We start from the raw sequence: 13,528 nt of genomic DNA on the forward strand, positions 1-13,528 counted from the left end.
CATGGCTGAAAGCTCTTCCACTACTGCTCCTCAATCTTAGATCCACGCCCTTTGCTAAACATCGGCTATCTCCTTTTGAGATAATAACTGGACAGCCTATGCAATTAGATAAAGAAATGTATGAATCAACTTTGCTTAAAGAAAATATCTTAATTACTGCCAAGGTCTCATTGAGACACTTAAAAATATATACACATGACAAGTCGGTAGCCGATTCTTTTTACAGATCCCTCCCAGACCTTACGGATGAAAACCTAGAAAATTTATTTATCAGAGAAGACATCAAATAAAAGACTCTACAGCCCTATTGGAATAGACCATACCAGGTACTTTTAACCAGTTCGTGCGCTGCAGAATCAAAAGACATAGACTCATGGATTCACATTTCTTGTTTTAAAAAGAGGCTTTTGCATCTGAGCGCGTTACAGTTCCTATTTCTGAAACCTGACTTCATCTGGCCAATACGAATATCTCCAAACCAGGATGAGAAGAAGACAACATCGCTTGTAGACAGCTGTCTCAAGACTCCGGACCAGGCCTGTATTCCCAACCTTAAATCCACTCATTTAAACCTTTGTTATGCTTAAACCGTATACCTATTTTATAATTGTTACATTTAAGATTTTCAGAATACTATCATACTTAAGGATTTGGAACAGACTTGTCTTAATGTCCAGGCATCTATCGGGTGGCTCCTAATATAACTTAATGGTTATATAGAACAAATCTCTGGCCTTGACTGCTGGCCTGATGGCTAAAACACTGCAACCGACCTTCCCTTAAATGCAGGGAAGTATTCACAGTGAAAACTGCTGCCAACATTCCTCTGCTTAAGGCCAAGTGGGCTCATTCAGTGTTCCCCTGGTATGACCACCGAGCAGCTAGCTATATTTGTTCCTTTTTTAGGGCTAAAGGATGTCACATTACATACGGAAGCCCTTAATGACAGTGAAGCAAGAATTGCCTTATTAAATACTAAAATGTCTTTAATAAAAAGACTGTCCTTCAAAATAGAATGGCCTTAGATATTTTAACTACATCCCAAGGTGGTACGTGTACAATCATTCAAACTGAATGCTCTGTTTTCATACCTGACGAGTCTTCCAATGTGTCGTCTCTGCTAAAGCCCATGAAAAAGCAGCTGAATGCCTTAAGCAATCCTGCGTTCAGTCTTGAGTTGTTTGGTTGGCTCCCTTCTGGTATTGGTTCCCTTTTTCCATCTGGATTGCAATTCCTATTTCTATTACTTCCTGGAATTCTTGTACTAGTCATAATACTTAAACTAATTGCTGTTTTCTTTACTCAGTGCTGTGAGACTGTCATGTAAGCTGGAGTAATGAAACTTGAGGTGGCCGATTGATCTTATAACCTAGGATAAACTTCGTTTTTTGATAAGGACCACACCTAAGAACTCATTTTAAAATAATCTTTTCAAAGATGTTAAATTATTATCATTGTTATTGTACTTGTTCTATAATTGTGAATAGCGTAAATACAAGGAGTCATAAAAAGCACATACACAATGTTTGTGCAACAACCTAAAATTAATCCAAAACCCATGAAATGCTTCCTCTATTAATATATGTATACCTCTTTGCTTGTCCACTATATCCAATTAATTCCCCCCAAGGGGGACAACTGGGCAAATAAATGAAGTAAAAGCCTGGCACCGAGGGACATGATGGACCTAGGGCAGGCAGCAACCACCCTGGCGCCAAGGGACAATATTTTGATCATCAATGCTTTCTATCAAAATATTATAGATCAAAAAGGGAAAATGATAAATAAATGGCAAGCAATAGGATATATTGGAGCATATGAGGAAGCCGTTTGGGGTAAAACTAATTCAGCCTGGGTTTCTTTTTCCAGAAGGGCCTGTCACCTGCATTGTGTATCTGCTTTGCCATGTCCCAAAGAGAAGAGTAAATGCCCTTAAGACAAGGATGCAACTTCCCCCTCCTTGGCATTTTCTTAAGGATAGCATTTCTCCCTAGGCTGGGATTTGACTGCTGCAGTCATCCTGTGACCGCCCAGCTCAAGACAACAGACCTGACACCAGCCACGCCCTCCCCACTGTGTCCATCAATAGCTATTCTGGCAGGGCAACCTGGCAGGGCGATCTTGTGGTTATTGTAAAAGGGACATTGCAATCTCATGTGATACATGCTCTTTCACAGTATATAACCGCTCTGTACACTCCACTTCTGCGGTGCCATTCCTTCCTTAGGGAAGGAAGGCCCAGGGCCATGGTCCCCAATGTTGGCTCATAATAAACTCACCCCAATTTTGATTTATAGATTGATTATGGATTATTTACATTGACATGTTTTACAAGCAATAAAATATCTTGAAAGGAAAAACCAATAAAGCAGCACCCCTGCATTACACATGAAATTTGTGCTCCCCCTGGAGGGAAAATGAGGATACGACATTGGTCGAGTACTTGATTTTATAATCCTCTGGTGCCTTTCAAAAATATAGCTATTATTGTAAGAGTAAAGATATCCTTAAGGATAGTGCCACAAAACAGGTTTTCCCAGGTTCTTTTTTCAGAGCTGAGACCGACATCAGCCTGGGGCACTTGAAGAGGCATGGTGGACTCAGCTGAGGGTTACTAATTATCTTGAGATGATTAGCCAATAGCAAATAAGATGCAGAATGATTAAAAACAGGTAAAGGGACATAAAGTTGGAAATAATTAAGAAAAATAGCGCCTTCAAAGTAGCCTCTCATTATTTTTATAGCATTTTTTTTGAGACATGACTAGGATAGCATGTTAGATTTTTCTAAATCCTTATCTCCAGGGCATATGTTACTGAGTTCTTCATTATATATGATAATGCCAAAGAAAACCTGGACCAAAGTATTCTGTACTATCAACAAGGACAAAACATGTACAACATTGCTCTATACATTAAGATTCCAGCTGTAATAGTCAAGATATATATTCATGTGTGTAAAATTATGATTTTCTATTTTTTCAGGCTGTGAACCATGGTAAAATATATAATAATAAACAGAAAACTAGGTGATTTAAAACACCTGATGTTACAGCTTGGACATTCAAGGGTGAAATACATCAATTTAATTTTCACACCTTCTCCATTCCTTCTAGCCAGTGAAGTGTCTGGAAGACATAAAATACATAAAATTAATTGAAAGTTAACAGTATTTGGAAGCAGTTGAGGTTAAGCCCTCAACAATGGTGGCCCTTACTTCTGGAGCCATTGACTCTTTGTCATAAGTTTATTGTATAGACGAGTTCTCTCCTTGAATGATTTGTGTATGTTTCATAGAAGAGAGACAAGGCAGGAGAATTAACTATCACTCTACACCCGTCCCTTTACTGTATTACCTCATGCAATTCTTACAGTAATCCTTTAAAGTAACTGTTATAATTCATATTTAACTGATAAAGAAAACCATGTTTAGGGGCCTGCCCGGTGGCGCAAGCAGTTAAGTGTGCTCGCTCCACTGTGCCGGCTCGGAGTTCGCCGGTTCGGATCCTGGGCGCGCGCCTACGCACCGCTTGGCAAGGCATGCTGTGGTGGCATCCTGTATAAAGTGGAGGAAGATGGGCATGGATGTTAGCCCAGCGCCAGTCTTCCTCAGCAAAAAAAGATGAGGATTGGCAGAATTAACACAGGGCTGATCTTCCTCACAAACAAAATAAGACCATGTTTACAAAATTGATCAAGGGTAAGAGGGAAGATCTGAACATCAATTTGTTGGGTTTATGCCTCTATTCTCTCCACTGTGATAAAAATGGTGCTTCAACATGGGTACTCACCATCTGGCTATTTAATACCAGTTTCTGCCAACAGCATTGGATGAGATGAGATGAGAAGTTTGTTTCCAAAGTTATCCTATTATATTTAAACTATTTATGAGTCAGATGTCAAGACATGTTTTAGAGGCAGAGAGAACAACTGATTAATTCACCTACACATTTTTCAGTTTTACTATAACTTTCGTGCGTCACGTTGTGTGAACTTTACCAACTTTAGTGCTGCACTGTTCTTTTTTAAAAAACTCACAATTTCACTTTCCATGTAAAGCACCTTGCTGTTTTCTTCTTAGTCACTAGATGGCAGTTCTGTATGTCTGTAAATTACCACTGTAGCAGGAAACGAGTGGTCTTAAGCCAGTTTACTCTGTACAAATGATGGACATAGGAGGATTTCTGGTCCATCAAGGCTGCCTGTGTTATTCTGTGGCCGTAACGGGGAAGTCCAGGACAGCTTAGTCAGAGGCACGAAGCAGAGTGAGAAAGCATCCTCTAAGTTCTTCTTCAGATGTGAGTTCAGGCACCTATCCTCTCACCTGAGCACACTGGAGTTTATTGAATGTGTTCTGACTTTTACTTTCTCCCTGTAGTTAATAAGTCTGGGAGCTCCATACCCCTAGAAAAAACACACGACTCATAAAGCCTTTTCTCAACTAAACGGAGTTGAGGGCTATGGTGTTGCCCGAGAGTCTGATGCTTAAAGCAAACGCAGCTGGTGCTCGTGTGGAGGGAAAGAGCATCAGCCACTCCTGGAGGGCTTTTATTGATGCTCCTATGGAAGGAACAAGTTTAAAATAAAACCACATTGCTTAAACCTCACTAACTGATTATTTTATTTTCAAGTAATATGCTGTGAAAATCTGCTATGTCTGAAAAACTATTTCATAAAACTGAAACAATTCTGTTTTTTATTCTCTGGTATTTGAAAAACTATTAAAACTGTAAATAACATTCTACAATATACAAATAGGCAAATATCAATTATATTCTCTAAAAATGTTTGCTCCCATGTTAAAGATTAATATATGGTAGCAAAACGGGTTACCACCCAGTTTTTACCTCATTTTTTGCTTTTGAAATTACATATAAAATTTGTGTTTTGAAGTATTTTTATAAAACTCAGCATCTTTCTGATATAAATGGACTAGTTGACAGGTAACTAGAATGAAATTTAATCTTTAAAACTCTAGCTTTGTGTAAGAATTGATGATATCAGGCAGTTGAAAGTTGAGTCTCTCCACATTATGATGTTTATTCATTGTGAATAGCCACATCTATTACAAAGTGCTGAATAATAAAAAGAAATTAAACAATATCAGCACTCTCTTACCCCACATGTAGAGTTTATATGCAAATAAACTCTCAAAGGTCAGGAAAATGCTTATGATTTCAGCTAACTGGTAAAATATTATCTCATTCCAGTTTTAACCTCATTTGAAATTGATTTAAAACTCTTCTCTTAGGATCCTGCTCTGATCAGTGCCCCCTCGTCCCCTCAATGCCACATTTGATTGCAAACTTATCTGAGGAATTGAATATTCTTTTCCATTTGTTCTCTTGAAGGTATCTGTGATAGTGCTTTTTATACAATTCATTATTATTTTCAGAAACATCTTGGGCCGGCCTCGTGGCTTAGCGGTTAAGTGCGTACGCTTAGCTACTGGCAGCTCGGGTTCAGATCCCGGGTGCGCACTGACGTACCGCTTCTCTGGCCATGCTGAGGCCAAGTCCCACATACAGCACCTAGAAGGATGTGCAACTATGACATACAACTATCTACTGGGGCTTGGGGAAAAAAAAAGGAGGAGGATTGGCAATAGATGTTAGCTCAGAGCTGGTCTTCCTCAGCAAAAGAAAAAGAGCAGGATTAGCATGGATGTTAGCTGAGTGCTGATCTTGCTCACACACACAAAAAAGAAACATCTTTATTTAGGAACAAATCAAGGAAACAGATGTGAGGAATGTGGGTTCGCCTAGTTGATGGTGCTTGAGGGATTCCTCCCGTGAGTCTCGGCATAGAAAAGTTTAAAGAGTGAAGCAGCATTGGTCAGATCACAAGTGTGGGGTGAACATAATTCTGAAGGAATAATTATGGAGATGTAAAAACAAGAAGCCACTTGAATTGCATTGGAAGATATTAGACACATCAAAGGGCTGAGAAAAAACATTGTTTAATGTAAGTTCTTTCTAAACTCTAAGGCAAAAAGTAATATGAATTTACATAGTAATTATAAACCACAAAACATCAATTCACAGGACAAGTAAACAACTAAAATAGGAACCAGAATAAGAAAAATAGAGGTTAAAGGAGAGATGGAGAGAGATGATTGGGGTCAGAAAACATGGCTTTGTCATCCTTGAAGTCTCCCTCAGACTCTGATCATTCTTAGTGCTCAGTAAACACTTTGAGCCCATGAGCCTGGGGAGGGGCACAGTGAGAGGTGGTTGGAAGGGAAACAATGCGAGGATACCCTTGTAGAGGCACTGACATTGAAAATCAGTGACATTTTGCCAAGGTGTTTACCATAATATATTAAGGATTATTCTGGAAAGTTAAGGATTATTCTGGAACGTATATTTTCATTTTATAGAAACTCCAACTAGCCCAGAGAATGATTTAGACATTTCAGCTTTAGAAATAAAGAGAGGGGCCAGCCCTGTGGCACAGCGGGTAAGTGCACGCGCTCCGCTACGGAGATCCCAGGTTCAAGTGTTCAGATCCTGGCGTGCACCGATGCACCCCTTGTCAAGCCATGCTGTGGTAACATCCAATATAAAGGAGAGGAAGATGGGCACAGATGTTAACCCAGGGCCAATCTTCCTCAGCAAAAAGAGGAAGATTGGCATCAGAAGTTAGCTCAGGGCTGATCTTCCTCACACAAAAAAAAAAAAAAGAAAAGGAAATAATGAGAAATTTTTCTGTCAGTTTTAAGAATGAAAACCAGTTAACATTTGGAAAACAGTTGCAATTTGAGATGAGAATGTGGAGGAAAAATTAGACGTCACACGTTGTTTTTGCTTTTCTCTAGGGCAGTAAGGCTTGCAGGGGGAATGAAGTTCCATCTTTGCTCTATTGAGTTTGAGAAGGTGTAAAATTCATTTGTTCTGGGCAACACTGTTGACCTGTGGAGAAAAACAAATGGTTCAAGCAGCTGATCTAAAGGAATAACTGAGCTCATAAAAGTTTTTAGCTAATAAAGGGTGCTTCTTTATTGAACTTTACTGGACATCTATTGACCTATATATGCAAGGTATCTGTGGTAGGTATTGAGGGAAATACAAAGAATTATAAGGTTCCAAGCTCCTCCACGTACATGAAATGGTTTGCAAGATGTAATTAGATTCTACCAAGGTATTAGTGTATGTTGTATTATAGAACTTAAAAAAATGGGAATGTTATCCAGAAATTGTAATTAAGGACAGCTTCTTAGGAGAGGTGAACTAGATCAAGTCCTCAAAGGGACCACTTTTGGGCAGGTGGAAGGAAGAAAGAGTGAGGATTTCAGATGGGGGAAGAGGGGAAAGGTACAGGCATAGAAAGGAACATGGCATTTGGGCATGGGGGTGGGGAGGCCATGACAGACACAGTCTTCCCGTGACTGAGAGGCAGCTTAGTTTCCTCCTGCAGGAGCCCAGCACTGCTTTCCACCTCCTGGCTTCCTCCACCTGCAGACCCCCCGCCTGAGCCAAGGCCTATCTTATCTGGATCGCAGCCTAGTCTCCCAACAGGTCCCTTTACTTCCAGTCTTAATTTCTTCTAATCGTTCCTCCACAATGCCTCCAGAGTTACCTCCTAGAATCCAAATTTGCTTAAATCTGACATCTGCTTAGACTCCTTCAATGACTGCTCAGAGCATCTGAGAGAACATTCAGACTCAAGAGCTGGACACGAAGGCTTTGCCTTGCTGTCCTCATCTTGAGCCTCATCACCCACTGTCTCCTACATGTTCGCTTTGTTCCAGCCTTAAAAATAGCATTTTCTGAAATCTTTAGCATCCTTTATATCTGTATTTTTATATGTGTTTCTTCTGTCCTCCACCCACTTTTTTGATCAACTTAATTCCTATTTCTTAATCTAAACTCATGTCAAATGTTCCTTCCTCTTGGACACTTTACCTGAGAGGTCTCCATCCAGAGACCCCTTTTTATGTCCCCACTCTGGGACCCTGTACTTATCTACTTTTCCATAACTGTTGTTTTATTCATGTCTCATAAACAGTGAGCTCCTTAAAGCTGAGACTATCCTACTTCTTGATAAATAAATGGCAAGCAATAGGATATATTGGAGCATATGAGGAAGCCATTTAGTGTAAAACTAACTGGGCCTGACCTTGTTTTTTTTTTTTTTTTTCCAAAAGGGGCCTGTAGCCTCTGTTCATCCATTGTATATCTGCTTTAAGCAATTAACATGTCCCAAAGACAAAAGCAACGCCCTTAAGATGTAAATGCAACTTCCCCCACATTGGCATTTCCTTAAGGATAAGCATTTCTCCCTAGGCTAGAATTTGATTGCTGCTCTCATCCTGTGATGACCCAACTCCAGACAACAGCCACGCCCATGGAGACAGCAGACTTGATACCCACTGTGTCCATCAATTGACATTCCGAGAGGTCAACGTCATGACTACTGTAAAAGGGACATTGCAATCACATGTGATACGTGCTCTTTGATGGTATATAACCACTCTGTACACCCCACTTCTTTGGAGTGCTCCATTTCTTCGTGAAAGGACTCTCCTGGGCTATATGACCCTCAAAGTTTGGCTTATCATAAACTCACTTCAATTTTGATTTATAGATTGGTTATGGATTATATGCATTGACATTCTATTTGTCCCTCCAGTATCTAAACACAGTACCTCACACCTTTGGGGCATTCAGAAAATGTTTGATGAGTGAATAAGTATGTGGGAGACTACACTGACTGGAGCAGAAGGGGCTTTTCAGGGAGTGGTAGAAAATCTGCTCACATTTCTATCATAGTGGTTGAGGCTGTGACCTTTGACCAGTTTGTCTGGGTACCAATCCCAGTTATTCCACTTTTAACTGGGGAACCTGTGCAAAGTATTTACTCTCTGAGCCTTAGTTTCCTCATCTATAAAATGCGGCTAATGATTACTCCTGTCTCATAGGGTTTTAGTGAGATTTAAATGCATTAACTTATGTACAGTACTTAGAAGAGCTGCTGGCACATAGTAGGCACTTAAATGTTAGCTGTTATGTTATCATTATTGCTCTTATATCTGATCAATACTCTGGTTTTGAAAGGATGCTTTCATAATATAGTTGATCCTCATTATTTGTGGATTCCATGTTTGCACACTTGCCCACTAGCTAAAATGTACTGGCAGCCTCCGAATAAACACCCACAGGGCTTTCATGTCCATTTGCAGATATGCACAAAGTGGTGAAAAATTTGATTCACTGGACGTGCACGTTCCCAGCTGAGGGGGAACCAGGTGACGCTCTGCCCTCGTTTCAGCTCATACTGTAAACAAATGTCCTTCTTGCAGTCTATTTAGTGCCTCATTTCTTATCTTTTTGTGCTTTGTGTTGGTGACTTTGCTGTTTAATATGTCCCCCATGTGTAGTGCTGCAATGCTGCCTGGTGTTCCTCAGGGCAAGAGGCTGTGCCTTTACAGAGAAAGTATGTGTGTTCAACAAGCTTCTTTCAGACAGGAGGTACAGTGCTGTTGGTGTGAGTTCAATGTTAATATATCAACAATATATCTTAAATAAGGTGACTTTAAAGAGAAACACACAGAAAATAAGGTTATGTATTGATCAATTGAAGAAAATGTAACTAAGGCTCGCAGCAACCTAACCCTGCATTTCCTGTAGTAGCAGTGGGTCATATTCACCAATTCACTGTTCACAGTGACTTTATAGAATGTCACACTGCATAACGAGAACTGACTGTATCTCATGTAATCCTCACATACTCCTTTATAGTAGGCAGGGCAGGGAACAGGGTGTCCATATTCTACAGGCTATTACAGACCTTATGAGCTAAGTAGACAATTTAAAATGTCTTGTGCTCAGCATAAGAGCCATGAGATTTTGAGCAAGGAAGATCTATGATGAACTGATGTTTAAGGAACAATTACCTGGCAAGAGATTGTAGTATTGAGAGGAAGAGGGAGAACTGAGCCGGAAAGGAGGACCAGCTGTTAAATTCTCCAAGTATTCCCATTGTTAGGTGAGGAGATTCGGAGCTAAGGTGCTGATGTGATAAAGGAAAAGTAGAAGCCAAAGGATGAAATAATGGATTTGGTAACCATATATAGGGTGTAAGTTAGGCTGTGGATCTCAAAGTGGGGTCCGTGGACCAGCAGCATCAGCATCACCTGGGAACTGGGTAGAAATGCAAATTCTCATGTGCTGCTGCAGACCTGCAGAACTGGAAACTCTGGGGTGGGGCCTGGCAATCTGGGTTTCAACAAGGGCTCCAGGTGCTTCTGGTGCCCATCAAGTTTAAGGGCCAATGAATTAGAAAATGATTCAAACACGTCACCATGCCCAGGTAAGCTGCATGGCAGGGACGTGGTATTTGTTTAGAGGATAAGATGCATTTTAAATTTTAGGCAAAAGTAGTTCAGCGTCTGTTTCACTGTAAGGATTCCAGAGATGCCGTTTTAGCTATCTGCGTTTAAGGTCTTTTTTCCACAATATGTTCTCTTTTAGAGACCCTTTGGTAACTTATTTACCACTTACCACATGTTCTGAGAGTCCCTTCTTTCTTGAAATCCCCTTTCAGATGTGAAAATATATTTTATTTTTGTCCACAATCTCCTTTATTTAAAATCTGGATGTCTCTTCCTATACGATCATGTATTGCACGTGCACCCTTACTGTAAATTTGGAATGCCATTGGTTTGTTCCAAAACCTTAGAATGTTTTAGAATTTAGAATCTGATGAATAGAGAATGTATAAGCTTCTGTGTAGGACTCATATTTTTCAGATGTCTAGAGGTATCCCAACTTGCCAGTAATGTGGCCTTAGATTTAGCAGAACTTGAAAATCTGAATATAGTAGAAAATGAATTACATCTCTCATATTAACATTTACAAAATAAATGATCACAATGTTAACTTACCAATAAGCACTCTCTATATTCTAGGCTCTGAAAGTATCTTGCTTACATAATAAACATGACAAAGTTTCAAAGATGAGCCAATTAACTTTTCAGCAAAAGCTTTACTTGACTGTATCTTGGCTTCCTTTTTGATAGTTTTGGCCTTAATGTTACAGTAATGTTTTCTTTTTCTGGGAATCAGATAATCTTGTATTTGGTGAACATTTTAATTTTTAATGGCCAATTGTATTTTGTGATATGCACGTGTTCAAACAATCTATAAGAACTAACCACCCACACTATCCACCCACATATAGGATTATACAGGAATGGAGGAATTTTGGCTGACTTGTTGTATATAACTGCTCAGCCGAAGCAGATGGCAGACTCTACCACTTACAATGATTTAGGGGATTGAAACAGTATTTTTAAATACAAATAATCTCAAAATTAGTAATATATAAAGTATATTACTTACAGTGTTAACTAATCAAAATAGTTAAATTTGTTATTTTTCCTCCATTTATAAGGATGCACCCATTATATAGATTCTGTACCAAATTGCAAAGATCACTTTTTTCCTTTCCAAAATTTATTTATTTTAATTTTTATAGTGAGAATCTTAGTGTTGGGTAAACTGCTGCACAATTACTGGAAATGCTGAGAGTCTTTTGGAAAAGTGTAGCAGTCGAAAGAGAATGTAAAGTACATTTCTCCAATGTCAAGTCCTTTGAGCCTCTGTCTAGTTGTACCTTGAAGAGATGGAACATTAAGTACCAGCAAAGGACACAAGAGAACAGGCTGCCAACTTGAGAGCTTCCCACTGACCACAGAATGCCTGGCAGACGCTTGGAGATTAAATCTGGGCTTTGTCTATGGGTGGACCCTGAGAGGAGGATTTTGCTTAAATGACCTGAGAATAGACAACCATTTTTCTTGATAATGTAGGGGGAAGAGAGTGAATCTCCCTCTACCCTTTCCCTTAAGGTTCTTCTGGCTGGCCAAATAATCAACAAGACAGGTTAGCAGGAGAAAATAATACCAAGTTTAGTAACATGTACACATGGGAGAAAGCAGGGACACTGCGTTTCTCAACACAATAGCAGAAATTCTCGTCTTAAATATCATTTTCAGCCAATGACAAAGGAGGATTTGGGGGGTGGGGGGAGTCAGTTATAGGAGATTACCACTAAAGCACAGTAAACAAGAGTAAGGTTTATTATATAGCTCAAGGCCTCACCTTCCACATTGATAAGTCACTAGAAATGAGCTCATCCCCCTCTCTTCTCCAAACAGAGAGGAAGATACCTTTATAAATGGAGATTCCTCTTATAAATGTAAATGATTGTCTGGCAACTTTTCGCAGAGTCATCCAGAGAATGTGGCCAGAGAGACAGAACATCTGATAAGAGGGGCTTGTTGGTGCCTTTCCTATTGTAACATTTACCCTACGTTATCTTTACAGCCATCATGATAGATCTGTTCCAGGAAGGAGCCACCATGTCAAATTCTTTAGGCAGTTAGTGTGGGAGGTCAAATGTCCCTAGAGAAAACAACCAAGGTAAAGAGATAGATTTCAGGGTGGCCAAATCTTGATCTCCCACAATAATAAGTAATACTTACCATGTAAATTTCTTCATAAATCTCTGAATAAAATAAAAATATATAACCCACATAGATATAAACTCTTATTGACAAGCCCGACAGCCTTCTCTAGAGAGCCCAACAGAAAATGTCTAAGCTGACTGTGAATTGGTCTTCTCTAAAAGCCAGCCAGCCCTTCACTGATAGCCCTGGATAAGGAAGGCCAGATATAATTCTTTGAAGATGTTTAGCTGAATTCAGAACCAAAAATCCTACCTCCAGTTGGCTCCTCTGTGAGAACGGGTGGCCAGCCTTATTTCATAGGCTGGGCAGTTGAGGTTTCAGATGAGCTTATTTGTCCTGTTCCCCGGGGATGCAAAAGGAGGGATGTGACATTATAACACGTATGCATGGGAGAAAACAGGGACACTGCGTTTCTCAACACAATAGCAGAATTCTCGTCTTAAATATCATGTTCAGCCAATGACAGAGGAGGATGTTGGGGGTGGGGGGAGTCAGTTACAGGAGATTACCACTAAAGCACAGTAAACAAGGGTGAGGTTATTATGCAGATTTAAGGCCTCACCTTTAACATTGATAAGTTTCTAGAAATGAGGTCATTCCCCCTCTTCCCAATACAGAGAGGCAGATACCTTTACAAATGGAGATTTCCCTTATAAATGTAAATGTCTGTCTGGCAACTCCTTGCAGGGCCATACAAAGAATATGGCCAGAGACAGAACTTCTGATAAGATGGGCTTTTTGGTGCCTTTTCTATTGTAACATCTATTGTACATTATATTTACAGCCATCATGATAATAACTCCTTCCTGAAACAGATGTTTTGTTTTAAATTCTTTAGGCAGTTAGTGGGGGAGGTCAAATGCCCTCAGAGAAAACAACCAAGGTAAAGAGATAGATTTCAGGGTGGCCAAATCTTGATCTTCCACAGGGTCATAGAAGGGAATAAAGATTTCAGCAAATTGGTTTTTTGTTCTCTACAGTGGAAGTAATTTAAGAAGAAGATAGTCTCTCACTCCAACTTCTCTTCCCTGTTCTCTATCTGTAATATGTCTGTAAA

At 39.7% G+C, this 13,528-nt stretch overlaps 1 long non-coding RNA gene across 1 annotated transcript in view; it reads right to left on the reverse strand.

Moving 5' to 3' along the window:
• The window catches only part of LOC131401910 (uncharacterized), a 215,292-nt gene that overhangs the window by 186,123 nt on the left and 15,641 nt on the right, over positions 1–13,528 (reverse strand). The gene's annotated exons all lie outside the window — the stretch shown is intronic.

This window comes from Diceros bicornis (genome assembly GCF_020826845.1).
Source record: "Diceros bicornis minor isolate mBicDic1 chromosome 22 unlocalized genomic scaffold, mDicBic1.mat.cur SUPER_22_unloc_1, whole genome shotgun sequence".
NCBI lineage: Eukaryota > Metazoa > Chordata > Mammalia > Perissodactyla > Rhinocerotidae > Diceros > Diceros bicornis.